The sequence below is a fragment of the Patagioenas fasciata genome, chromosome 2 (assembly GCF_037038585.1).
Source record: "Patagioenas fasciata isolate bPatFas1 chromosome 2, bPatFas1.hap1, whole genome shotgun sequence".
Lineage (NCBI taxonomy): Eukaryota > Metazoa > Chordata > Aves > Columbiformes > Columbidae > Patagioenas > Patagioenas fasciata.
Genome location: NC_092521.1, coordinates 45,744,337 through 45,769,688, shown reverse-complemented (window position 1 = coordinate 45,769,688; position 25,352 = coordinate 45,744,337). Strand labels below are relative to the sequence as shown.

General features: G+C 42.8%; 1 protein-coding gene across 6 annotated transcripts in view; it reads left to right on the top strand.

Moving 5' to 3' along the window:
• Nucleotides 1–25,352, top strand: part of DTNA (dystrobrevin alpha) — a 231,034-nt gene that overhangs the window by 50,964 nt on the left and 154,718 nt on the right. For 2 of the 6 annotated variants that reach the window (XM_071804146.1, XM_071804145.1), the window contains exon 2: nucleotides 8,221–8,294. The exons of the other annotated variants lie outside the window; for them this stretch is intronic. The gene's annotated coding sequence lies outside the window, so the exon portion shown is untranslated. The remainder of the gene's footprint in view (nucleotides 1–8,220; nucleotides 8,295–25,352) is intronic. 6 annotated transcript variants of the gene reach the window in all.

The following is a 25,352-nucleotide window of genomic DNA, read 5'->3' as shown; positions in this document are numbered from 1 at the left end:
CTGTGCCCATGATCTTTGACAAGCCGTGCAGGGGGCTCTGGTGTCCTTTTCTGAGAGCAGGGATGGCGATACTTGCCCAGTTCTGTGAAGTACTTTGAGATCAAGGGATGAAAAGAGGTACTTAAGTGCTGCATTCTGATTTTTTTTATATGTTCTCTAAGGATAAGACTACTCTGGTTTGAAATAACCTCCTTGTAAATTTGTAAGAACATTTGTACTTGGTGGAACTTAAAGGAACAAAAAAAAGAGAGAAATTAAGCAGAGATGGAAAAGTGTGTGAGCAAGTAGGCTTTAAAAACAATTTATTGACAACTTGTGACTAGTTCTTTTAAACATAATGAAACTAAGTACAGGCAAAGCACAGAATAACATGCTTGGAGTGAAGTTGTCCTTGAGTACTCATTACAGTTGTGGATAGAATTAGTCAGTAGTCTTAGGCTTTCCTGCTACATTTTTAAAATACACCATTCAACAAGAATATATGCTTTCTAATAATTACTACCTTTTCAGTCTATGTGCATTTGTAATGTGGCATTCTTCTTTGAACAAGATCAGGAAATGCCTTTGATTCTTTCCAGATTTATAAAGCAATGATAGTTGGACTATCATATGTTTCTGCCTTCCCCCTCTGTTTTGTACACAGCTCATTTATATTGGATTAAGAGAGCCACTGTATCATTTTAGTGATATGGAAATATAATCCATTCCCTGGTTTTACATTATTCTTTTTTCCTTGTAAATTGAGTCCAGAATCACTAACTTTACATCTAAAAAATGCTTTAAATTGCAAGGACTATACGATGGTTAAAACATTTTTAACTTTTGAGTTGATACTTTTGAAATCTTAGCACTGTTTTAACATGGAGTCCTGACTAATTTGTGTAACTGAAAACTTTTTCACCTGCTTGAAAAATTAAATTTAATCTTGGAGAGCTGGCCAGACTCTTACTGATTAGAATGTAGGGAAAAAGGCACATCATAGATCCAAGTTTGAAAGCGTTTATCATGGTATTTGATGTGTATTTTTAATTACACTTACAAATATTTCACTTTTCTTTGAATGCACACAAACAAAACGTGTTTCCAAACGGATCAAACAGATTTCCAAAAAGATCAAACAAAATGCGAAGTGTTTTATTGTTTTATTTTTGTCCTTAAAAGTTTGATCAATTGCATGTCTTATTAGGGAAAACAAATCACATCAGTTTAATGCAGGTACAAATTGTATTATGCTGCTACAGGAATGCAAGGAGAGCTTAACAGAGCTGAGAGTCAGGCCATGTACTCTGCCAGGCTATTCTGTAAACAGGTCACAGAATCAGAGAATGTCAGGGATTGGAAGGGACCTCAAAAGATCATCCAGTCCAATCCCCCTGCCGGAGCAGGAACACCTAGATGAGGTTACACAGGAAGGCGTCCAGGCGGGTTTTGAATGTCTCCAGAGAAGGAGACTCCACAACCCGCCCTGGGCAGCCTGTTCCAGTGCCCCGTCACCCTCACTGTGAAGAAGTTTCTTCTCATATTTAAGTGGAACCTCCTGTGTTCCAGCTTGTACTCATTGCCCCATGTCCTATCATTGGTTGTCACCGAGAAGAGCCTGGCTCCATCCTCGTGACACTCACCCTTTACATATTTATAAACATTCATGAGGTCACCCCTCAGTCTCCTCCAGGCTTAAGAGCCCCAGCTCCCCCAGCCTTTCCTCATAAGGGAGATACTCCACTCCCTTAGTCATCTAATCAACATGGCTTCACCAAGGGGAAGTCATGCTTAACCAACCTCATAGCCTTTTATAACCAGGTAGATAGATAATGGCAAAGCAGTGGATGTCATGTGTTTCTTTTAAAAAACAAAAAAACATTTCTGGTAAAGCCAACTATCACGTTACTTCCCGTACAACCGATTCTGCATCGTGGCTTCCCACCTCCCTCTGCCACCTGCCAGGCTGTTGGTATTGCTCTTTACCCCAACCTCCAAGTTGTCTTCCCTCTAATTCCGGCCATAGAGTTGGGTGAATTTTTGGCTGACCCATGGAACACACGGTTACAGCGACCAGGGCAGGCTGGCAGCTCACCCAGAAGTGGTGATTCTGCAGAAGTGCTGGCTCCATCTCCTGCATTTGCCCACAGAGTCTCAGCTGGGGAGGAAATTTCTGGAGGAGACACATGTTCAAGTACAAACAATTGCGTGTGGTTTGCAAGCAACCCCCTGAGCACATCTCCCATAGACCCATGTCAAGTCAAAACAGAAGTCATCAGTGAGGTGGAGACCTTTCTGTCCTTTGCCCGCCAGAGCAGTTGCTTCCACTCATAAGCTCTGAAGCTCCCTGTGAACCAGCAGTGGAGGTGGATGAAGTATACCTTTTATTAATAAGTTCAATGGCTGTTTGCCGATAGCAGCAGAAAGATATCACTTGTACTTGCTTGCCAGATTTCAAGGTTTTGTGTGAAAGCATGGGAAAATGAATGCTTTTCAATAAAAGAATGATAAAAGATTTTTTTTAGCACAGGTAAAACTATTTCTTTTCAATAACCTTAGCTTTGAAAATTGCTGAAAATGTTTAAATAATACATTCAGCTTGACTGTAATGTCTGGTATGTAAAATTTCAGGTCAAGCATGAAATTTAGCAGAACAACTGAAAAAAGTTTTATAGTAGGAAGTGGGTGTAAGCGGAGGAAACTTGCTAAGATGATGATGGCAAGAAGGAATTGTGTGAGTCTAGGAGATAGTAAATACAATTTCAGAAATCATACAGCTAAATAAATAAACTAGATAGCTGATGGTTGAAAAGAATCCAGGCAAATATAAGTTCTTCATCTACATTAAATCTGTTGATGTATTCCTAAATAGAATGAAAAGTGTTAGAGTTTAAGCCCTTTTTAAAAAGTAGTTTTCAGGCTTAGGTGAGCTCTTGGCAAGACGATGCATTTTCACTGAAAAGTGAATAAGTGTCTGCTGAGAGTCACACAGTTACTCATAGCTTGGTGGTAACTTGGACTGAATGGGCCTAATCTTTGCTATTACGCCATTTGATATCCATTCACATTGAAACAACGTATTCTCTACAAAAAAAGGCATGAAGTAAGTAGATAGACTGATTATTTTTCAAGCCACTCACTTTTCGTGAAAGTAGAAATAAATGCCTTGTGTACAAAGCCTCGGCTTTTGTAACTGTGCACGTGAAGTACTAAATAAGTCATCCCTGTGTTACGTCCAAGAGAAACCAAGCTTTGCCAGGAAGCAGCCTTAGACTAGTCAGGTCTGGCCATATCTATTTCACAGGTCATTAGTCCTGTCCTTTCTCTGTTGTATACCACTGTAGATGGCTGCTTGGGCTTGTATTAGGCCTGACTACATCTACTGACAGACTCAAAATAGAGCAAGGAAATAAAATTAGATATCTCAGCCTTGGAATAAATAATCTTAATTGTTTTTCCACTCTGCCCCTGGCAGATAGAGCAGGCAAATAAAAAGAAGAGAAGGTTATGTAAATATTGGCCCGGTCCTTGCTGGATTTGCGGTATTTTTCTCTGTGTGCTAATTAAGAACTACACACAACGCGGTGCCTTCCGTGAGGCGGCGTTGCCAGGGCACACCTGGCATGAGCGGTGAGGTGAGCAGTGGTGGTGTGGAGCTCCAGAGGGTTCACCGAGCTGTGGGAACAACTGGTGGGACAGCAACCTTTCAGGAAGGAGTGCGCGCTACGTGGACCTCCAGTTGAACGTGAGTTGGTGATGTTGAGCTGTTGCACAGCAGAAAGGAAACAAAGCAAAGCACAGTACTGGGATGCTTATGGGAGTACAGCGTTCGGGGAGTAATCTCCACGCTGGTGAGCGCTCAGCTGGAGCCCTGTGTTCGGTTTGAAGTGCTGCCGTTCAAGAAAGCCCCATCCACTTTGGAAATGGAGAGGAGGGAAGTCAAAATGACGAGAGATCCAGAGGACATGCCCCCAGGGATAAAACTTGAAGGTTGCTTTGCCTGCAGAAGAGCAGCCTGCTGGGGAGCTGGTGAGAGACAGGCAGATTTTCAAGCACAGGTAGCACTGAACAGGCTGTTGTGAAGAGGAGGTCAGTAATCTCTTTTCTGTGCAATAGACAAAGAGAAACGGGTCTCAAGTGAAGCAAGAAAGATGAGGTGAACCCTGGGAAAATGTTATCCCTGAAATACACTGCCAGTGGATCTTGTGGAGTCTACATCACTGTGGGTGTTAGGAATGGCTTTAATAAACACAAGTGAAGGTTATCTGACTATCTCACCGTGGGAGGTGGACTGCATATCTTTTCTGCCATCCTTAGCATTTGGTGATACTGGTGATAGTGCTGCACATGGAATTATTTTTCTTAATAAAAGATGTGTTGTCTAAATTCTGGTTGGAAAGATCTCTCTGCAGTGTGGGATACATTTTGCTGAGGTGCAGAAGCACTTAATCATCATGTAATTTCCTCATTTTGAAATGTTCCTTAGGTAAGTGGTTAAAGCAAAAACAGCTGGCTTTGCATTTCAGCTCTGATATTGTTGTCCTGAAATACTTGGGGACATCACTCTGTCAGCTGGCACTTGACAGTCCATCCTAAATTTGAAACGCGTAATTGGATTCTTAGGATGAAATCCGAGTCCCCTTTGAAGTCATGGGGTTTTATACGGTAAAAATTTCACACTGAGGACAAGAGAGGCGCCCACTTGTATGTGCTTAGCTTTGCTGTCCTAGGCAGGCCTGTTGTTTTCAGGGTGAGGATATGAGGAGTGGGTTGTAAGAGTGTGTAACCTTTGCTACGGCAAACATTTGCTTGCAGAAGGGGCCTTTGGAGTGGTTGTGTGGGTGAGTGAGAGTTTACAATGGGCATTACGTGAGATGAATTAATTATTTGTTCCTTTTTTCAGATAATGTCAACAAAACTAAGTTACACCATCTGTTCTAAAATAGAGAGAGGCGGTCAGTAAAAAAGCAAGACCTATTTTGGTTTTAAAATTTCATTTTCTAAGACTTTAGGCATTGTGTATTTTCTTTTGTGTAGTATAGTTTTTTCCCTTTCTCTGTTTTGGGGAAGGCAGTTCTCCTATGAAATACATTTTTTTGTTGCCAATGGTCTTTAATTTGCATTGAGTGTTCAGATAGCTAGAACTACAAGTTAAATGTTTCTCTAGCTGCTGGTTAATCCGTATCAATGAAATGCAGGCAGAGAAGTCTCCAGGTGCTGTGAACTGTAATAGTTCCACTGAAAATACTCTGGCTTTGTTTATCCCAGTATTAATTCAAAGCAAGTTCACTGTTCACAGTGTAGCTGCTTTAGATTTAGAGTAGATGATAGTCAGAATTTCGTCCTCAAAAAGAGATCACATTGGTGCAAAAGCTCGATGTCAGTCTCAGAGCTGAGAGTTAAAATTTTGTGCCTCGTAATGTGTTGTTGCATTTCACATCCAGATTTCTTTGCAGGCTTGTCTTACCTGTGCAGTGACGTGCCCTGTGTGGGAACTGCATGCATGTACCCAAGGCTAGAATAAACCCGCAAGGAAGCACGAAGCCCAGAGTTGAGGACCACCAATATATCAGTTGTTAATAACCTTACAAGTTTATTATATCTAACACTAGAAACATAATTAAATTGGAATGATTTGAAACTGCCATTAGGAGGAAGAGGGTGGAGGAAAACAGATTCATCCTCACAACATCATGTCTTCATTGACCTACTTACAGTAGGTAAGAAAATGTGTCCCTTCCCGTTAGAGCGGAATAGGTTTATTCAGCAATTTTATAATGCAACTGCACAAGGGAAGACTGGCTTTCCTAACCACTCCAGGAGGATTTGGAAAGGAGAGTAATGTTATTTCACACACTTAGTACTAAGATGTATAAGTTCCTGTCCAAAGTATAATGTTATCAATCGATTTGGCAGAAAGTGCTATGACTGGAAAAAACAACAAAAAAAAAAAGACGGAAAAATGAGACTTGTGTTCAGAGGTGAGAGGAAGAGGGCTGTGCCTGGGCTGCAGCTGTGCAGAGGAAGCATCTTCATCTTCCCTGATGCTAAGTCCCTGCTGTCCCCGAGACTGCCAGGTCCCCTGCCTGGCATCCCCTGCATCTGAGCAGCCCTGCCGTTGGCACGCTGAAGGGAATGGCCGCAGCCTGCTTTCGCTTCAGCAGGAGTTCCTGGTGTGTTTCGCATCAGACACTTACTGAGGTGCATGAAGGGATGGCAAAGGGCCTGGCCCCGTTGAGCTGCACAAACCAGCACTGACACCGAGCCTCTGGCACCGCACGAGTGTGAGTGTGCAGCCCTCAGGGCTGCCGGGCTGGAAGGCACAGAATCACAGAACGATTGGGGTTGGAAGGGGCCTCTGGAGATCATCTAGTCCAACCCACCTGCTAAAGCAGGTTCACCTAGAGCAGATCACACAGGAATGTTTCCAGGTGGGGTTTGGATGTCTCCAGAGAAGGAGATTCCACAGCCTCTCTGGGCAGCCTGTTCCAGTGCGCTGGCACCCTCACAGTAAAGAAGTTTCTCCTCATATTCAGATGGAACCTCCTGTGCTTCAGTCTGTGCCCATTGTCTCTCATCCTGTCGCCAGGCAGCACTGAAAGGAGTCTGGTCCCATCCTCTTGACACCCACCCTTGAGGTATTTATAAACATTGATTAGATCCCCTCTCAGCCTTCTCTTCTCCGGGCTGAACAGACCCAGCTCTCTCAGTCTCTTCTTATAAGCAAGATGCTCCAGACCTCAGATCATCTTCATAGCCTGCCACTGGACTCCCTCCAGTAATTCCTTTTCCTTCTTGAACTGGGGAGCCCAGAACGAGACACAGTACTCCAGATGTGGCTTCACCAGGGCAGAGAAGAGGGTGAGGATAACCCCCCCTTGACCTGCTGGTCACACTTTTCCTAATGCACCCCAGGATACCATTGGCCTTCTTGTCCGCAGGGCACATCGCTGCAGAGGAGTCCTGAATGTGTGGGCATGTGGTACAGCACTGACTCTGCGCATCCAGTGCTGTGCAAAGTCACTGAGCAGGGGGACATGGCTGCAGAGCCCACAGCACCTAAAATACCGCCAGAGAGAAATCCCAGATGCTCTCGCTTTCCACATCTGTCCAATGCGCAAACATAATGGGACGCAGGTGCCTGGGTTACTCTGGCCATGGGGCACAGTGGTGCCCACAGTGTTGGCAGCACATGGGGCTTGTGGTGCAGCCCTCCTCCTTCGCCAGACCTGCACTTGTGGTATTTCATGTTTGTTGTCTTATGCCTGGGTTAATAAATCATCTTTATCTGAAAATAAACACCTGCAGCTAGTCATTTCTAGGCCGCTTAGTTCACATTCATCCACAAGGTGTTGTTGGTAATTTAGTATTGTCTGAGGCATTAGTCACTGCCATAGTAGCTTAATAATGTGCGGTAAGAGCCAGCTGGTAATTAACAAATTAAAGATATTATAAACGTTTTCCTCAAATATTTCATATGTAGAAAAAATAATTAGAAGCAGAGCACTTTGTGTGTTTAAAGCTGTCACATATATTTAAAACATCTCACTGTGTTAGGAAATTATTCATTCTTTTAAAGGTCAGCTAGGCCCAATTTTGCCGCTATCCCAGGATTTGTAAATACGCATGTAAGAGTTGTGAAGCAGGGAAGAGCCAGAGTCTTGTGGGTTTTTTAACCCTTTAATTCCAACTTGTTTTTCATATTCATCCCAATGCTATCTTCTGTGCCTGTTTTTATGAGTGGCACAACTTTGTGGGTCTCAGCTGCAATTTTGCACTTGTTAACAACTTCCTTTCATGTTAGAAGTGTCTTCAATTGGAAGGTTAGGTGCACATGCATGTGCAATGCAATCTGTTGGAAACATGAAGTCAGCTTGTGATTGAGGCAAAGGAAAGACAAAGCTGACACAAACTGTATTGAACTGAAAAAGTGGGAAAGACACGACTGTGGATGGAGATGACAATAGGTTTCACTATGTCAGTGTAAGTAAAATCCCCTGCTATGCACAAGCTTGCTTTAACTCACTTGGTGTCTCCTTATTTCATCACCAGATGGTGACCAGTGGTTTCAAATTAAGATGCTCTCAGTTACCTGTGTGTGATGGTTGAGCGATAGCGTGCTTTGATATGTCTCCCTTCCAAGCTGCTTCAGCCCAGTACTCCTTGGTCCTCCATCAGCCTGACTCCAGGACTCCGCTCTGAGTATCCCAAGCCTTTGACTCTGCTTTTTCTCTGGGGCAGGATCTGATCTGAGCACTCTGAGGCAGAAGAAGCAGGGAACAGAGCAAGCGGTCGGAGGAGCATCATTGCTACGGGTAGGGTGTGGTTAACTGTCTTCGTGGGGAGCGCTTGGGCACTCGCAGTGGCTTTGAGAGATATGATTTATGTTTGAAAACTTTCTTCTTGGAGAGAAAAAGATACTGTTGTAAATGTGAATGAGTGCTTTTTGATACAGAGTGCAAAGTCTTTGTCAGACAGTGACAGACTTTCTGTTCAGACTTAGAACTTGTGTGTGGCTGTACAATGCAATGAAAGGCAGAGAAGAATCTGCTGCATAATGCTTTTGCTCTTTGCTGTGTTTATTCACCTCCACATTGTTTGATGGAAGAGCACTGGGGATTTTGAAGAATGTGTTTCTGAAGCTTGTGAAAGAAAAGGAATTCCATGTGCAATTTCTGCTCAGATTTTTAGCCTCTTAGGGTCAGGCTCAGGCCTTTGGAGTGCTTCTTAAAACCTTTTGGTATTACCGCCCAAAGGGTACATGTAGAAAAGGGCATTAAGTTACTCGCACAATGCTGTTAACACCGTAAATCTGCTTTGTGCACTCTGAATTCTCTTTTGTTGTTGGGGTTGGCTTTTGCTTGGGGGTTTTCTGGTAGCGCTTTGTGCTGACTGTTGTCTCAGCAAAAAACCTTCACTGTTTTTACTGTACAACAGCAGAGCATGAAAGCCCAGGCAACACTGGAGTCACACAGCGTGCGGACACGGTGAGAGAGCGATGCTGCTGACTGCGCTCGGGTGGGTGAGAGCAGCCGTCCGAGTGGGCAGGCAGAAATACGGGAACATGCCACCCTTTACCTGCAGTCCCACAGCAGTGGGGAGAACAGGCCCCGCATCCCCTGGCCCGGGTGCAAGCAGCACAGCGGGTACTTTTGCAGTGCTGCCAACAATCCTGGTCCCTCCACTGTCCAGACAGGGGAGCCTGTTGGATGCACCGGCCTTCTCTTTTTGCTGGTGTTTCTGGATTTTCCCGCAGTGCAGCCCAAGGGCAGGGTGTGGGGATTGTCCCACCTGGTTCAGCCCCCGGCACACACCCAGAGACCCGCCAGGGCTCTTGGCATCCACAGCCGAGATGTAGCTGGATGGTCTTGCCGATGTATCTCTCCCAGTGACAGAACAGCATTTCCTAGTGTGGGAGCTGGTCCCCCAGGCAGAGCCTTGCAGGATGTCCAAGGTTTAATTTTACTGCTGTCAACTTCAGAGAAAATCTTTCACGTTTTCCATTCCCCTGAAGCCCTTTGTGTACACAATTACACAGACTTCATAATGATGACGTTCTTTTAAACTACTATATTAATATTGGTACTAGATTTTTTAAATTAATTTTTTAGCCTTTCAGTTAATTCAGTTCATGACCTTCACACTTCAAATTTTGAAGTGCCGTTATATCCCATGGAAGACTAGATTGCTGCTGGGAGGAACAAAAATAAGTATCATGACAGGGGGGAAAAAACAAGTTTTCTTTCGTCAATCTGATAATTCATGTAATTGGGGAAGGTAGGGAGTGTCTTTAATACCTGTCACTCCCTTGCACTAATGCTTTCGAAATACTAGGACACAAGTCATGAAGCTTTCTGTTCACATGGGAATGAAGACATTCAGTCTGAATCTCCTTAGTTGTTACTTCTCTCACGTTACATTACAGGTTAGCATTTCTGCTAAGATGCTATACAGAAGTCTCAGACCAATTAAAACCACAAAGATTTCTGTGTTCTCAGTTTATTTTGGCAAAATAAGATCCATATAGCTCTGGATCAAAAGAGCATTGTGATATTTGGATGTGGCCTTCAAAGCATTGCATTTTAATACATTTACTCAAAAATAAACTTTGTATAGGTTAAATATGTTATTTGCCGCATTTCTTTTATTCTGAACAAATCTATAATTTTTATTCTAGCTGTCTAATTTCCTGGAAAAAAACCCTTCTGACTTGTTTATTCTGTGTTCATTGCCTCAATTGTTTAAGTCAGACTTAGGCTGTCCTCTTCATTTTTTATTTGATATTTGGGAAGCAATAAGCTAACCTGTGTGTTCTGTGATCAGCCTGGATGACTGAGTAATTCCACAAAGACTACTGCTCACCCGCTGCTCGCTGCACTTGCAATTTACTTTTACTAAGATAAATGCGAAAGCCTGACAGCTGAACAATTTGGTTTGGAATGCAGATGGCTAAGCTGGAATCCCGTTTATTTGGTAGTTTTTAGCACTGCCAGGTGAAATTCACGGTCCCTGCCAGGGCTGTGCAGGCAGCAGAAGTCACTATGAGGAATTTTGCTTGAACTTGCGTGTGCGCTGCTCTGAGAGTTGTTGTGCGCTCTGCTCACCGCATGCTGGCACAAAGTGTTTGCCTTTTATTTCAAACAACCAAGCAAAATGTCATTCCCAGCCGCTGCCTCCATGTCTTCCCTCACCAAAGCAAAACAACAGGTGGCTGGATCCTGATGTGCCGTATCTGGCACTTTTTGCAGTTGTTTTCTCCTTCTTGATAGTGCTGGGACATGAACTTGAGGTCATCCCAGCTGCTCTGGCTGCCTCTCTGCTTACTGAAGTAAAGTTTGGTTTAGTCACTACTATTTGCTGAGGCTGCTTTTACCCGAGTGTTCGCTCTGTTTATAGGATCCCAAATACTACGTGTAAAGATCTGCATTGACATCTTGTAGTGAGAGTCTTACTGCTGATGGGAACCCAGGCACATATATGTGTATGTTTTTGAAGCAAGTGGTTGTGGTGGTAAGTTATAGCATATCTGCTCAGCCTGTTCATTTGAATGAAGCCTTCCACAATGAATTGCTAGGACAGAAAATTCAGTCCATCCTGTTTAGAATTACGTGTGTTTATTCAGTCCATTGTTAAAGCTGGTGCTGTTATTCATGCATGATTTTTGCTTCCATCTAAGTTCTATTATACTTTGATCTTCTTCTGTAGCACCCAACATACTTTTAAAAATCACTTCCCCAGAAAATGTTATTTCACTGTAATTATAAAAGAACTTGTATATGAATCACCAGTGAGAATATTACCCAACTAGATGTTCCTAGAAACAGGAGAGCACTTACGTGCAATACAATACATTAATCATTTATAAGGAGCCAGCTATTAAAATGATTATTTTTTTAATACTGTACACTGAGTACAAGATGATGTGAAAAGCCTTTTCACTGAAGATGTTTGTGGGCTTTTGAAAACTTCTTATGTTTCCATCATCGTGATCTTTCAGAGATTTGAAAGGGAAAAGCTCAAATACGCTAGTTTGGGTGACTCCAGGTTAAGGTACCTCTAGAGTGTGAGTATGAGAGCACAAGTCTGATGAGGAGCAGCTGAGGGAACTGGGGCTGTTCAGCCTGGAGAAAAGGAGGCTGAGGGGAGACCTTATCGCTGTCTGCAACTACCTGAAAGGAGGTTGTAGTGTGGAGGGGGTTGGTCTCTTCTCCCAAGTAGCAAGTGATAGGACAAGAGGAAATGGCCTCAAGTTGCACCAGGGGAGGGTTTAGATTGAATATTAGGAAAAAGTTCTTCACAGAAAGGGTTGTCAGGCATTGGAACAGGCTGCCCAGGGAAGCGGTGGAGTCAGCATCCCTGGAGGTGTTTAAAAGGCATTCAGATGAGGTTCTTAGGGACATGGTTTAGTGCCAGAGTTAGGTTGGTTATGGTTGGACTCAATGATCCTGAGGGTCTCTTCGAACCAAAATGATTCTATGATTCTATATATGTATGCATGTGTATATACACACATGTACATATACGGATGTGTATCTGTACACATATAGGAGTGTATATTTTGGCCTCATTTTTGCAAGCTTTTGTCTTTAAGGCAAGTCCACAGTGTGTTTGGTGCTTATTAATTTCAATAGAACTTCTCGTGAGCGAGAGGTTTGCCTGCTTAGATACTTTCACAGGCAGGATCTGTGGTCATTGTAAGCAGGTTTCTCAAATGAACAAAACTGATAAATCTGGCTGAGCTATTGTTTCTTCACAAGGCTTTATCCCTGGGTTGGCTTCAGACTTATGTGTTCGTGTCACTGCTAACAGAAAAAGAAAGAAAGGAATAAAGAAAGCTTCAGGCAATCTTGTTCCGAATTGCCTGTGTGAAGGTGTAGTGTCCTCACTCCCCATTCGGACACAGGACACGTGCCTGTAGATGGCAGGACGAGGTCCCCTCAGTCCCTTCCCCAGGCTGTGGGATGGGCTCCAGCACCCACCATGAGTTGCAGAGGTCACTTGGCACCGTGCTGTGCTCAGTGATGTGGGACCAGTTCAGAGCTGCCTTCTACCTGGACAGCTTAGGGACGAAGCGGAGAAGTTGGGGTCTGTCCTTAGTGGCCCCTGGATGGTGCTCGTTGGAGGTGACAGGACAGGAGACCCTTGAAGCACTTCTTGGAATGTGAGGCTAGCAAGGTCTGGTCTCACTCCTGCTTTTGGAGCAGGATTATTATTATTAAGAGGCCTCTGACCATGGGACAGTGATGCAGAGCACTGTTCTGATTCCCTGGGCATCTCTCCCTTAGCTCCCTTGCTTTGGGGTGATAACTGGCTGAGGGAAAGGACCTGTTGGTGAACCACAGTTGTTTTGAAGGGACTTTGCACCTCCTTAGTAGAATGGAGGTACAGACTGGATCACTTTAAATTCCCTTGTTGATGTAGACAACAAATTGGAAGGGAGGGGTGGTTTGAGGTTTTAATAGCCATGCCTGATAACTTAGCTTTTAAATAAAGAGCAGGATTTTCCAGATATTGCAGGAAGTGACAAAAGCAGCAGGAGAGAACAGATTTAACGCTTGTATTAATGAATTATCTTATTTTTAAAATGCTAAAATTTGAGCAAAAGAGATTGCAGTTCTCCTAGGAAGAAAAGTGTGTGTCATGAATCGTTAGTTCCCACCTAAATCCCTTCCACTCTTCATACTGGAAGATACAGCAGTTGTGATTCCTACAGCAGTATTTAAGATGAGAGGCGTATTTAAATTTGAGTTCATCTAGTGAAACTTTGCTAAAACTATCATACCAGCTTGATGATACTATAAGAGCTTTATGATTTAAACCAAATCTTCTTTTGGCTCTGATGCCATCCTGAGCCCCGCTGTGGTGAAAATCCCAGGTGGTTCATGCTCTGTGCTTCCAGATCAACCTGTTTTTCCCTTTTCCATGGCCCCCTCTGTAGACCGAGGTGCTGTGCACATATGTGCCCTTCACAACCTCTTTGATTGAGGAGTGATGAAAGGAGTGGCATTCCCTCTCTTTTCTCGTGGCCAGCAGCAATCTTGAATTAACTGGATGCATGTGGCTGGGGGGCGGGAGGGGGACATGGTTTTTGATGGAGACCAAAGTGAAGGTAAGCCAAGACTGCATTGTGCTTTAGCTTTTCTTAAAGGAACCTCAAAGGAGATCAGACTGTCAGAGGGTGAGAAAAAGAAACCCCCACCTTTCTGATACACTACTACCCACTGCTCTTATGGCTTTTTGGGAAAGGACATCCATTCATTTATAAATTCATTCATTTTTCATTCATAAAATAACCCTGTTTCATGCTCTAGAAATATTGGTGGTGGTGGGCAGTGCATTGCACACGTATACTTTCCATAGCTTTAAATGCAATATTACCATTTGTGTCTGATTTTTGAGACACCGAGCAGCTGTAACTCAGAATGAAGTCCGTGGAAAGTGTACATGGGAATCTCACTGTTAGAATGTAGCTCTCTGCAACAAGTTTCTCCTGTTTTGCTTTCAGCGCCAGATCTTAGTATGTGCAATTCAGTGAACTCCTTGTCTTTTGACTCCTATTTATCAAATGTTGTACTTGTAATTTGTCCTTTTTTTATGCTGTCATATACAATTCACGATCCAGAACAACAGTTCTTCTGACCCTATAGAAAATTGATGGGTAGAACTGCTTGGAAAATAATCTCCACTGGAAATCTTATTAAACGTAAAATTCAACGAGATATTACAAAATTGACAGTCCGATTCATTCACCTGCCCGGTGCAGAATGGAAGGTCAACTAAAAGTTGAACCCTCGGTAAAGAAGTGTCACTTCATATTAAGGTAGCAGGCAGTCCAAAGATACGATCACACATTACTAAAGGTAAGAGGTGCAAAAACCCACTTACAAATTTAAAAGCAACATCCTCTACAAGTATTATTATTGAGTAGGACATTCGTATTATAATCTTCCAAATGACAGCTTGGACTGTAATTCATCATGAAGTAAAGAGTTTCTGGTGTACCAGGAATTCTCTTGACCTGATGCGAGAACTTTATAGCTGAAGTTTATGACCCCAGGAAGTTAAATATATTATTGCAATTCTAAATCCTGTCTTTCCTGCCTGAAGATACTAAAATTTCTGCACTACCCACTATTTATTACACAATGGACACTTAAAAATTCTAAAACTTCATAGCTCGCACACACACAACTGCACTGAAGCGGCTAAGAACATGTTCTTCGCTATTTGTTTGTTGGTTTTAATTTTGGAGTTAGCAGAAAATAAAAGTCAAGCTGTTAAACCTCCACCAGTTTTCACTTCATTTGAGCTGTTTTGAGAACTGCAGACCATACATTCAGAGACTGGCTTCTAGGCGTGATCTTTTGTGCCCTACATGTGTCATGGCAGAAACATTTTAAATTCACCTGGTGAATTAGAGATGGAGACTTGAGTGCCAAGAGCCCCTTGTAGTGCCACAGATAGGTCTGAGGTAGAGTTCTGACTGTACCAAATAACCTGGCTGTGCTATAATACAGTTTTCTTTGGGCTGGCTGTAGAGACAGGAATTAGTTCACTTGGCTCGTCGAGAATCCCGACTGACTCAGATCCCCTCGGAGCATTGTCACAGTAACGTGCAAAAATGTTGCAATCAGTGCTTAAAGTACCTGCGGTGTCTGCAGATAATAGTCAAATCAACCTGGGTGTAAATGTTATAAAGAGCTTGGGACACCGTGATCTGAAAAGGTGTGCTGTCCCTGTGCCACAGTGTATGTAAGAGAGAGTGATAGGCAAAGAGACTGAGCCTCAATCCCTTTTCTTTTTCAGACAGAGGAAACTGAGACAAGGCCCAGCAAGCTTCCATGGAATTTGCCCCGTCCATAAACAGTGACCTTGCATCCTGACACATGTCAACACATCTTGAAACCTGCCTCTCCCTAAGTGCTCTCTTATTCCCACAAAAAAGTGTTCTCTTATTCCCTAAGTGCTCTCTTATTCCCATTCTCTTAATGTGGCTCTGGAAATACTCGTTTATTGCCTGGGAAGAAGGAATTGTTTTGCTCCTCTTTCTCTAAAGGTTGTTTTGTGTGAAAACTACTCCAGTTTTCCTTTTGGCACACAAATAGGATCGCCTGTTGCTCATCCAGGTATTCTCTTTCTTGCATCTAATCCAAGCGCGCATCTCAGGTTTCTTTTTCATCTGCTGGAATATGACTGTGATAATTTTATCTCAGCAGCCTGTGCGGCTCCACTCGCCTTCAAGCGGCAGCCTGACTGGCTCTGGGCTCCAGGCACACGACCTTGGGAGCGATACAGAGCGTTCAGGTGGTGAAAGCCAGCTCCGTCAGAGCGATGTGCACGTGTCTGGGGTAGCTTTGTAAGACCACTGCAGACACAAGAAACTGGCCTTTGGTGTCTTGCACTGCCAAGCCATCCATGGGACTTTTTTTTTTTCTGGGCTCATCCAAGCTCATCCAGCAGTGGTCCCTCCTTTTTGTGTCCCTCCTCTATCTTTCTGCTTATTGTCAGCTTACTGGAGGGTAGTTGATAATGTAGTCTGTGATAAGCAAAACACATGAAGTCCTGACTGTGTAATAGTTTGGTAGCACCGCCATTTAGGAACGCTGCTCAGTAGTTGCCATTATAGTACCCTGGTTTTCAGGGTATTTGTGAAACTTTTAATGTTTGAGCTGAAGTTTTTCAGGCCAGCTGTTTTCCTCAGCCTGAGTATTTTTGGAATAATTTCAGCTCAAGTGATTCAGTAAGACTGAGAACAAGGCTAGCATAAAAACAAGTTGTTTTCTTCACCTTAGAAGAGAACCTCTGATAATTTCTTCAGTGTGCTTTAGTGTTCTCGTACTTTGGAGGAAGGATGTAAACTTAAGCACAGCACACGACCTTTGCAGGAGGAGCACTTCTGTTATTTTCCTCTGTGCAAATCTGCCTGCACATTTGGCCTATATGTTATACCTTAGGGAAAAATAAATCCAGAGCTGAGAACTGGCTGGTCTTTGATGGAGTGAGGAGGTGGTTGTGGAAAGAAATGTGTAAGTGAAGAGTCACAGACTGTACCCCTAAGTGTTACACACAGGGGTGATGCTGTGGTCTCAAGGGCAGCCTGAACTTTGGCATCTCCTGTCTCTTAAATGCTAAGGCTGCTAAAGCAAACAAACATTGTACCGTTCTGGTTACCTAATTCCTCTGGTGTAATTCTGCATATAATGTGCCTTCGCTCCTCATTTTGTGGAACGGATGTGCCAGAACCTCCAGTGCTTTGTAGTAGTTACACTGCTTAGCATTCTAACCAACCTTGGTCGAGGATCCCAAAGTACTTTGGGGCTTCCATGTATTACCCACGTGGGGACACGTGGCACACACACTTGTGGCTGCTCTCCAGCAGGACAGGCTGGGGAAGGGAGAGGGATGCTTCTTGTTCACAAGCAGCACCATCTCAGGGCACAGAAAGTGGCTTCCATTCAAAGTTAATTTCCATTTTGGTTTATGAACAAATGCTTTTCAAAACTTCCAGGATTCTACCATATGTCCAACCCTTAGCTATACAGATCTCAGAGGGAAAAAAACAAAAACAAAACAACAAACCACAAACAGAAGGAAAATAAATTCGTGAACAGTTTGAAACCTTGGTTATGGAGCGTTGGCCAGTATTGAGTAGAAAATAATCCTGCTGTCATCAGTCTGTCTGATGTTAGGATTATACCTCTCTTCAGCTCTGCAGCTTTTGTTGTTGCTGTTGTCTTCTAGCAATCTCCCTTTTCTTCAGGAAGAGCCTTTTGATTCAATTTCTGTTTTATTCATTGTGGTCAGATGAGTGTTGTTTCCCGCTTATTAAATTCCCCATGCTTACTGTTTTTTATCCCAGTGAATAGGTTTGCTTGAGAGCCATGTGGAAGTTGTGTGATGGCGGGAGCAAAACATTAGTATATTTTACTCAGCTACATAATACTTTTGGATACATTTCTCTGTTGATCCCCCAATCCTCTTATGTCTGCCTAAATACATTCTTTATCATGGAAAATAACTTTGCAATTTATAACACTGTGAGATCACTTTCCCCTCAGAAGATCTTATTTATATAGTCCTTTCTTGCTTTCAAACTTACTGCTTCTGCTCCAGTGTCCTCTCTGGTAGTAATGGTTTAAGGATAAATAATAGGCAAAGTTTGAAAGAAATATTCAACTTGTACCTGTTGAAAACATGACCAAAATTCTGGTAGATGGGAGTAGTGGCATCCTAAAGAGATACACAAATCATCAAGTCCTCCCCCCAGTTTTCTGTAATAAAACGGTTTTAGAATTTTTTCTGATCTCTTTCTCATGATTTTCTGTGCTTGCTTTTCCTGCCTTTCACCTCACTGGACCTCATGTTTCTTGACTGTTCGATGGGAAATACTCTGACCAAGGCATAAAGAACATGGAGAGGATATGAATACATCTCAGTGACTCCACCCCTACAAACAGGTTCCAGAATTATAAAATAACTCATCAGCTGGACAGCTCTATAAAAATCCCTTGTTAAGTGGTTTATTAAAGACATGGCCTTCTATTAATGCAAGGCAGATTATCCCACTGTGGGGAAATACATGTTTGGAGACAAAGAAAAAGAAGAAATCCCACATCCCAGCGATTTACTCCAGACAAAGGTGGCCTTCCTGACTTCTTCATGGAAAAAATCCATTTCATGTGCGGTAATTTGTGTGTTAAACCACAGACCGTGGTGTTGCGATGTATTGAGGGATTCAGAAAGCTATAATGAACTCAGTCGTTATTTAAATGCACTCTGGGCTTTCCCACCTCGATAAATGGATTACCACCTGCTCAGACAAAAATAATCAAGACAAGAGTAACCGGTAAGTTCCGTGGACAAACATATTTCCCAGGTTTTAGATAATGCAAGAAAATCGGGAACATCATGTTACAGAAGGGAAAGATGCTGAACGGAACGAGCTGATATGCAGATACAAGCAGTTATGAGCTTATGTTGCTGTTGCAAGTGGTTTTGTGCGTACGGAAATAACTGCTGCGGAGGCCAGGCTGGCTGCCAGAGTCGTCTTCTCTGCTCGTGTGGTGCCGAGGTTTCCAGCGCTTACCCAAAACTGACGTAGCTGTTGGCATAAGCCTGGACTAGCAGTGATCGCTTTGATGTCTGGAATATGATACAGCGTATAGGCGAGTTCTTTACAAAAAAAGAGCAACAGAGATGCGAATCCCTCTGTGTCCATGATGAGAAGGAACAGATGGGCAAGGAAAGTGCAGAGCACAAGCACAACTTCCCTGTGGCTCTCCTGCTACATACCAGGTGCTCTGACCAGAGCTCTACCACGGCATTTTGTTTGCAAACAAAATTCAGGTTTCTGTGTACAGGTAGGGTTAGAAACAAAGGCTTAAGAGAAAGAAAAAAAGAAAAAGCCAAAACGATTTCAAGTTTTTGCTGCATAATTGCAAGTAAAGCTGTGTGACAGCTGCTCTCCAGTCATATGAATCAAGCGACCTTTAAAGAACAAAACTGTTTGGATGATCAGCTGGGAAGTGGATTTAGGATGTCAGCTCAAGTGGGCTTACTCCACAGACATTAAACATAGCATTGGAGATGAAACTTTGCCACTGGCTGCATGCTAAAGGAAGTAAACTCCTACTTTCAGATAAAATACGTAGTTCACATGATACACGATACCATGTTCTGCTCATCCTGGGAATTCACGCCTTATGCAGCAGAACAGGAAAAAACATTGTAGGCACTGCACGAAGAGATAGATGCGGCTCATTCACAAAAAGCACCATTGCTAATGTCATCAGTTAATAGGCAGCACAACTTACACCAAAACTACTACATTGAAAAATATCGTGTTGTTTGAGGTTTTTCTTTCTAGCTAGAAGGATGCAGTGCTGTCAGTCCTGTGCTCTGGAACAGATGCTAAAACTTCTGAGAGCGTCTTTGTTTCCATACTCACCTAGGATTTTTCCTACCAGAGTGCCACCTCTATTTATTTAATGACCTCTATTGGAATTAAGGATACTTGAACATAAAATATTGATTCTTAGAGAAACTGTTAAACCTGAAGTATCTTTTGTGAGGCGCCTCAGCTTTTTGAGTTCTGTTTATGCACAGTCTAGGCTTGCCAAAGTTTTGTTTGTACATAACCCAGAGCATGGCAGTTTCTTAGAAAGGGATGATTTTTATTTTTTGCTTCCAATATATGGTCATTGCTAGACAAGAGGACCAGACTCTAACAGAGTCAGATTCTGGCTGCTGAGAGCACCTTAGTGTGCATTTCATTTGAAAAACAAAACTAAACCAGCCAAAAAAACCCCCACAGGAACAGTGAGTATAAAGGATATGATCTTTATCAAAGTAGCTTTAGGTCTGAACAACCTCTGTCAGAATTCTTTCTCATGACTACGGAGGACATGTATTTAAGACCGCAAGGAAAGTTGCTGTTCTTTCAGATATATCAGCTGGTCTGATTACCATTAATACTATTCTTTTAGAAGGAAAAGGCTGATTTTGAAACACGAACTTTTTTAAGCAATGTGTGAGTTTTAATATGATCTTGGAAAGAGCTCTGGCATTCAGTTTCATATATCTAGCTGAAGAGGTAGAAACCTCACCATGCTAAATAGCTCACTGAATGAGACACTGAGGCTATGTTGGTTCTAGTGAATGCCGCAGAGATGCTTCTGGCACTGAGACAAACTCCGACAGCACAGCATGTGTCCATAGCACCAAACTCAGTCTCCAGAGCGGGGTGGCCACAAGCAAACAGCCTGCTGGTAGTGTCCCTGGCTCCTGCCAGAAGCCCTGTGAAGGAATGGGAGCTGCTCAGGGCCAAAACCGTGTGTAGGCAACAGCTCCAGCTCCCAGGAACATCCCTTGCCCAGCTTCTCTTACTAATATAGACACAGTCTTATCATGGAGGTGAAACCAAATAAAGAAGAAGCGGCGGTTTGGTTGCCATCATGTTGCAAGGCATCAGTTATAAACCCCATTGCACGCTGTAACAGATTATTGAATAAACTCTGGGCAAGCTGCCTCCCTAACAGCTCCCAAGTTAGGTTGGAAGAAATCTGCCCTGGGAAATGCCAGGGCCCAGCTTGACTGCTTGTCTTTTGCTGGGCAGGATCTTGCTATCAGCAGATTTTTCAAGAGACATTGCACATTTGCTTTCAAAAGCGATGAAAATATTTGTGGGGAAATATTGCCATTGGATACAAAGAAGTTTGTCTCCTGGGTCCAGCACTGTAGGCAGTGTGCTGCAGTAAATCACTGATGCCCCAATTTCTGCTTTTTTTTTTTTTAATTCCTCTGTATCTGGCATTGTGTTTTCTTCTGTTTATAAAGAAGTATTTGTAAAGGTGCCTTTTATTGGTACCTCACTGCACATAGCATGGTGATGTTACTGTGATTTAAGTAGCAACGTAGCTCTGCTGTCCCGGATATGCCCGGTATCATGGGTGCCTGAGTGCAAATAGCTAAACAATCTGCATGGGAAAATTTGTTCTCAGAATGATACTGAGCTTCCAGAATTTGTCAGTGTCAGTCCAAATTGATCCAAATTGTGTTGGGATGTGGTTGTCTGTAGGGGCGAGAGGAATCACAGGGAGGAAGTGAACTAAAGGAGTTAAACAATTCCGATTCCTTGTCAGAGGAAACTTTTCCTGAGTCGTGGCTATAAAGGAAGCATTTGTTCATGTGCACAATACTAAGTAGATGATTAATTCTGCACAAACGCTTAAGTGCATAAAGTTTGTGTCCATTTCTAACTGTTATGTGAAGATCTGTTTGCTGGTTGCCCAACTTGTTCAAGTAGCTATATTCAAATACCATAATAATGGGCATTGTGGGAAAGCTTAAATGAAGTAGAACTGCCCAGTGTTCTGTTTCTACCTGATTCACTAATGCCATCCACAATATACAAAGGCATGGGTGGAAAAAAACCCCAACAGTGCTGCGTAGGCCAGCCGAAAACTGCTGAGCTCTCTGCAGTTTAATAATAAAAATAAACATACTGACATTTTTAGGGAGGTAGATTTATTTATTTTCTTAGAAATAAGTTCTGTGCTGAGTAAGCAGGCTGGTTCTGTAGTTTCCTTAGTATAAATTAAAAAAAAATGATTTGACATATAGATATATATATATATATGAGATTCATGCTTAGGGCTAAAGTTTCTAGCTTAATTTATGAATATTTTCATTTTCCTTAGAGACAAGAGTCTTTCTGCTCATCCTCCTTCGATCTTGTAATATGAGCGCTTTGGTTTCCAGTTCAGTGTTCACGGTTTCATGCTTCTATAGCTAGTACTCCCACAGTGTGATCAAATGCATCTTAACGTGTTCTCATAGTGGCGATTCTGTGTGTAAATTACCATCGTTGGGTTTTTGAAGTCTCAGGCAGAGCAGGACTGATAAATCCAGCTCAGGACTTGATCCACAGCCTAATATGGATGTAGAATGTCTCTGGCCTCAGCCTCTCTGAGCACGTTCGGAGCCTGCCAGGATCTCACTTTGGACCATTTGCATGATGAATTCATCCTAAGCAGTAAACAAAATGTGGTTAATGCTCTAAATAGACTGCCCCATTTCCTGGGTTCTCTGTGCTTCAACTGTTATTTAACATCAATAACAAGGTTTTTTTCAAAACAGGCAGTTCACATTTCAGCTTTTTGTTTCGTCCATACATAGCCATATAACAGAACTCTGTAACAGTGTGAAATGGCTGTTTTGCTTAAAAACTAAGCTTTGAAGATCAGTTTAACTCTTTGTTAATGTTGCTGTTTGTCCCAGCATTTGCAAATTCCCTCCCTTTAAAGTCTACCCTGAGAATGATTTCGTAAATACAGTTCTACCATGCTAGAAAGAGCTGAGCGGTTCCTGGGTAGAACACCTGTGGTCCTGAGCGAGCAGCTCCGGGTGGCCCTGCTTGAGGAGGGGGTTGGAGCCGGTGACCTCCAGGTGTCCCTTCCATCCCCAACCACCCTGTGAGTCTGTGACGCAGTTCATTTGCCATCTCCTTGAGAACAGCCGCCTGAACATGGATGTTAACCACCAGAATCAAACTATTTCATTTTTCCTTTGTTTATAGTTGGCAAGAAAGTTGATTAAAAATCAAACTCTGTCCTCGGTGTCACTCCAGGCATGCATGATGACGCTATCTCCTTAGGAAGCCTTAAGTCTGTATTGTCTGACCACGGCATGTGGCCATATGGCTTAGCTGGTAGTTGGAGATCTGGACATTACACACCAGCCCACCTCAGTGGTTTAGACAAGTAGTAACATCTGTAGGAAAAGTCCAGCAGGCCCTAGGAAATGAAGCAGTGCTTTCTGCTTGCTATAAATATATAGTTCAGGAAGAAAAAAAAAAGGCATTCCCTCTGCAATGTTATTTCTGGCCCTTGTTTGTTTGTTCATTTTAAATGGCAGGTCTAGAGGGAAGAGTCTGGTTTCTCTGTCTCACCCAATGCCCTTCAACAGGAGGGATTCTCTTTCTAAGTTTTGTCTCTGACAACCAGAGCTAGTAACCAGCTCACCGGGTCTCCCCTGCCCTGCTCCAGTTCATTGAACCTGAGAGTCACTGGAGAATTATACAAGGTGTGATTTTCTGGAGGGCTGAATTACCTCTAGAGAATTACCAGACCCTCCCAGGTACTAAGAAACTCCTCTATAGCTTCATGTGGGTGATCTCTGCCATGAAGCATGTGTTTAAGCGTTGTAGTTGCTTTCCACTGTGGTCCCATGTCATGGGATTATTGACCACTAAACCCTGTTGGTGTCCTCAGCATTTCATTTGTAATGGCACGGTGGTCATTACCTAATCTGCCTAATTGCTAGGAAGGCCAAATATGGGGGGCATGGAGGGAGACATCTACTCACCCAGCCGTCCCCCTGAGTGTAAGAGCTCAGACTGGAAAAATGTACGTACATTGTTATGATTGAGAGACAAAATGTGTTATTTCTGCTTCTATCCCCAACAGAATTCCCAAAGTTAATTGTTTTGGAGATGTGGGAATGAAATTTTTTTATATGAAGCTTCATAATCTTCTATAAGAAAGTAGTTAATTAACCCTTGAAGAGTAAATTATTTGGGGGAATGCACTGCATTTAGGATTTTTGTGAAACTTAATGGAACTTAGATGGATCTAACTTCAATCTTAGACTGCTTCTGTCATCATTTCATTCTATTTCTGGTGTACTTTCACCTCCAGTCTGGACACGGGTGAACATACTGCGTTACTAGTAGATAAATACTTTGGAGTGGGACCTAGTTTACTGTGAAGATTGTGAAACACTACAGAAAACTAGCAGGAAAAAGATGGATCGGGGGGAAGAGGGTTTTTTTTTAAAAAAAGTGGTAAAATTTGTCTGTATAGTCCTTGAAAATAGCAATGTAGTTATTCATTTTGTCCAACCATTACTGATGTCTTCTGTAGCACCAGGGGTACCCGTAGTGTTGTAGGTAAGTATTTCATTTTTCTCATGTTCTCACGGATGGTCTTGTTAAACACGTAGGCATGTGCTTTACTCTGTTCAGGTAATTAACTCTGCCTGGTAAAGTGGTGTGTAAAGGCATTTCATAAACATCGTGTTTCCTTCACAGATTCCTTGAATTAGAAGATACGTATTAGGTACCTTCATTCACTAATACCTCTGTACACGGTCATTTATTCATCTTGCAAGATAACAAAGCAAATGATCAAAAATATTCATCCACAGATACCAGTCTTCACCGTGTCACAGTGGAAAGATGCAGTACACAATAACTAAAGAATGCTAGAACTATCATTTTCATTTAACTGAAGTTGTTAATGATGAAATTTGATGGAATACTACCTTTATAGGTGATTAAATTCATAGTTGTTCTAACGCACCAGAAAAAAATCCAAAGATGGGCTACAAAGTAAGTAATTACTAAGAAGACAGAAGAGGTGAATATCCTGTACCTGCTGTCATGATTTTGACTCTTGGTACAGTTTAGTTTTCTAAATACTTACAAGTAGCTTTCAAGCTATGGCAAGTAAGCCCAAAGGTTTATTGTTTCATTTATTATTATTACTATTATTATTACTGTTATGCAGTAAAGCTTAGCATCAAAGTTCAATAAATCTATTTTCTTTAATTCTTAACTAGTTGGAATAAAAATAATTTATTTGTTCATTTTTAACATCAACTTAGAAGAATTTTCATAGGCTAGTACACAAGCTTTAGGTTTGGGGCTCTAGCACAGCCTTAGATGTGCTTAGGTGGTTTTAGGGATGAAACGGTTAGTTGCATATTCAGGATGTAAAGCTAAATTTACCACTCCCTTAAGCAGTCTGATGTATTTGAAAAACATAGATAAGGTTTTTTTGTAATTCAGCCTTTTCTCTTGACAGAGTAATTTTAAAAGACAAAATAGGCCAGCGTTTGGCTCAGAAAGCTTCTTACTCCCTTGCCTATGAATTGGGAGTGCAAGGGGGTTTATCTGCTCCGGCCGTACGCATGGCACTGCCTCCACCTCCTCATAAATCCTCTGCCCGTACATCGGCCCGTGAGCAGCCCCGGGGAGCCTGATTCGCCTGTGGGGCTGGCAGTGCTGTGCCGTGGCCATGGTGGCCTGGCCGTCCCTCCTCACAGCTTGTGTCCTGCCTTCACCCGTCCTCCCCTCCCTCCGTGAAGGGGAATGCTGGAGATCTCCTAGCTGGGATTTTAAGACGCTTTGATCATGGCTGGGTTAATGCCCTTTGTTTTGGGCCAGATCCTGTAATAAGCCAGGGCAAGCCCACAGCTGTCCCCAGCTCCCCTCACTGCCCTGGGCCCTGCGGGTGAGAAGGCAGATGCTCCTTGAATCGATCATCAGGAGACTCCCCTGCAGTATTTCAGCACAAAGAATCCACCCTCAGCCA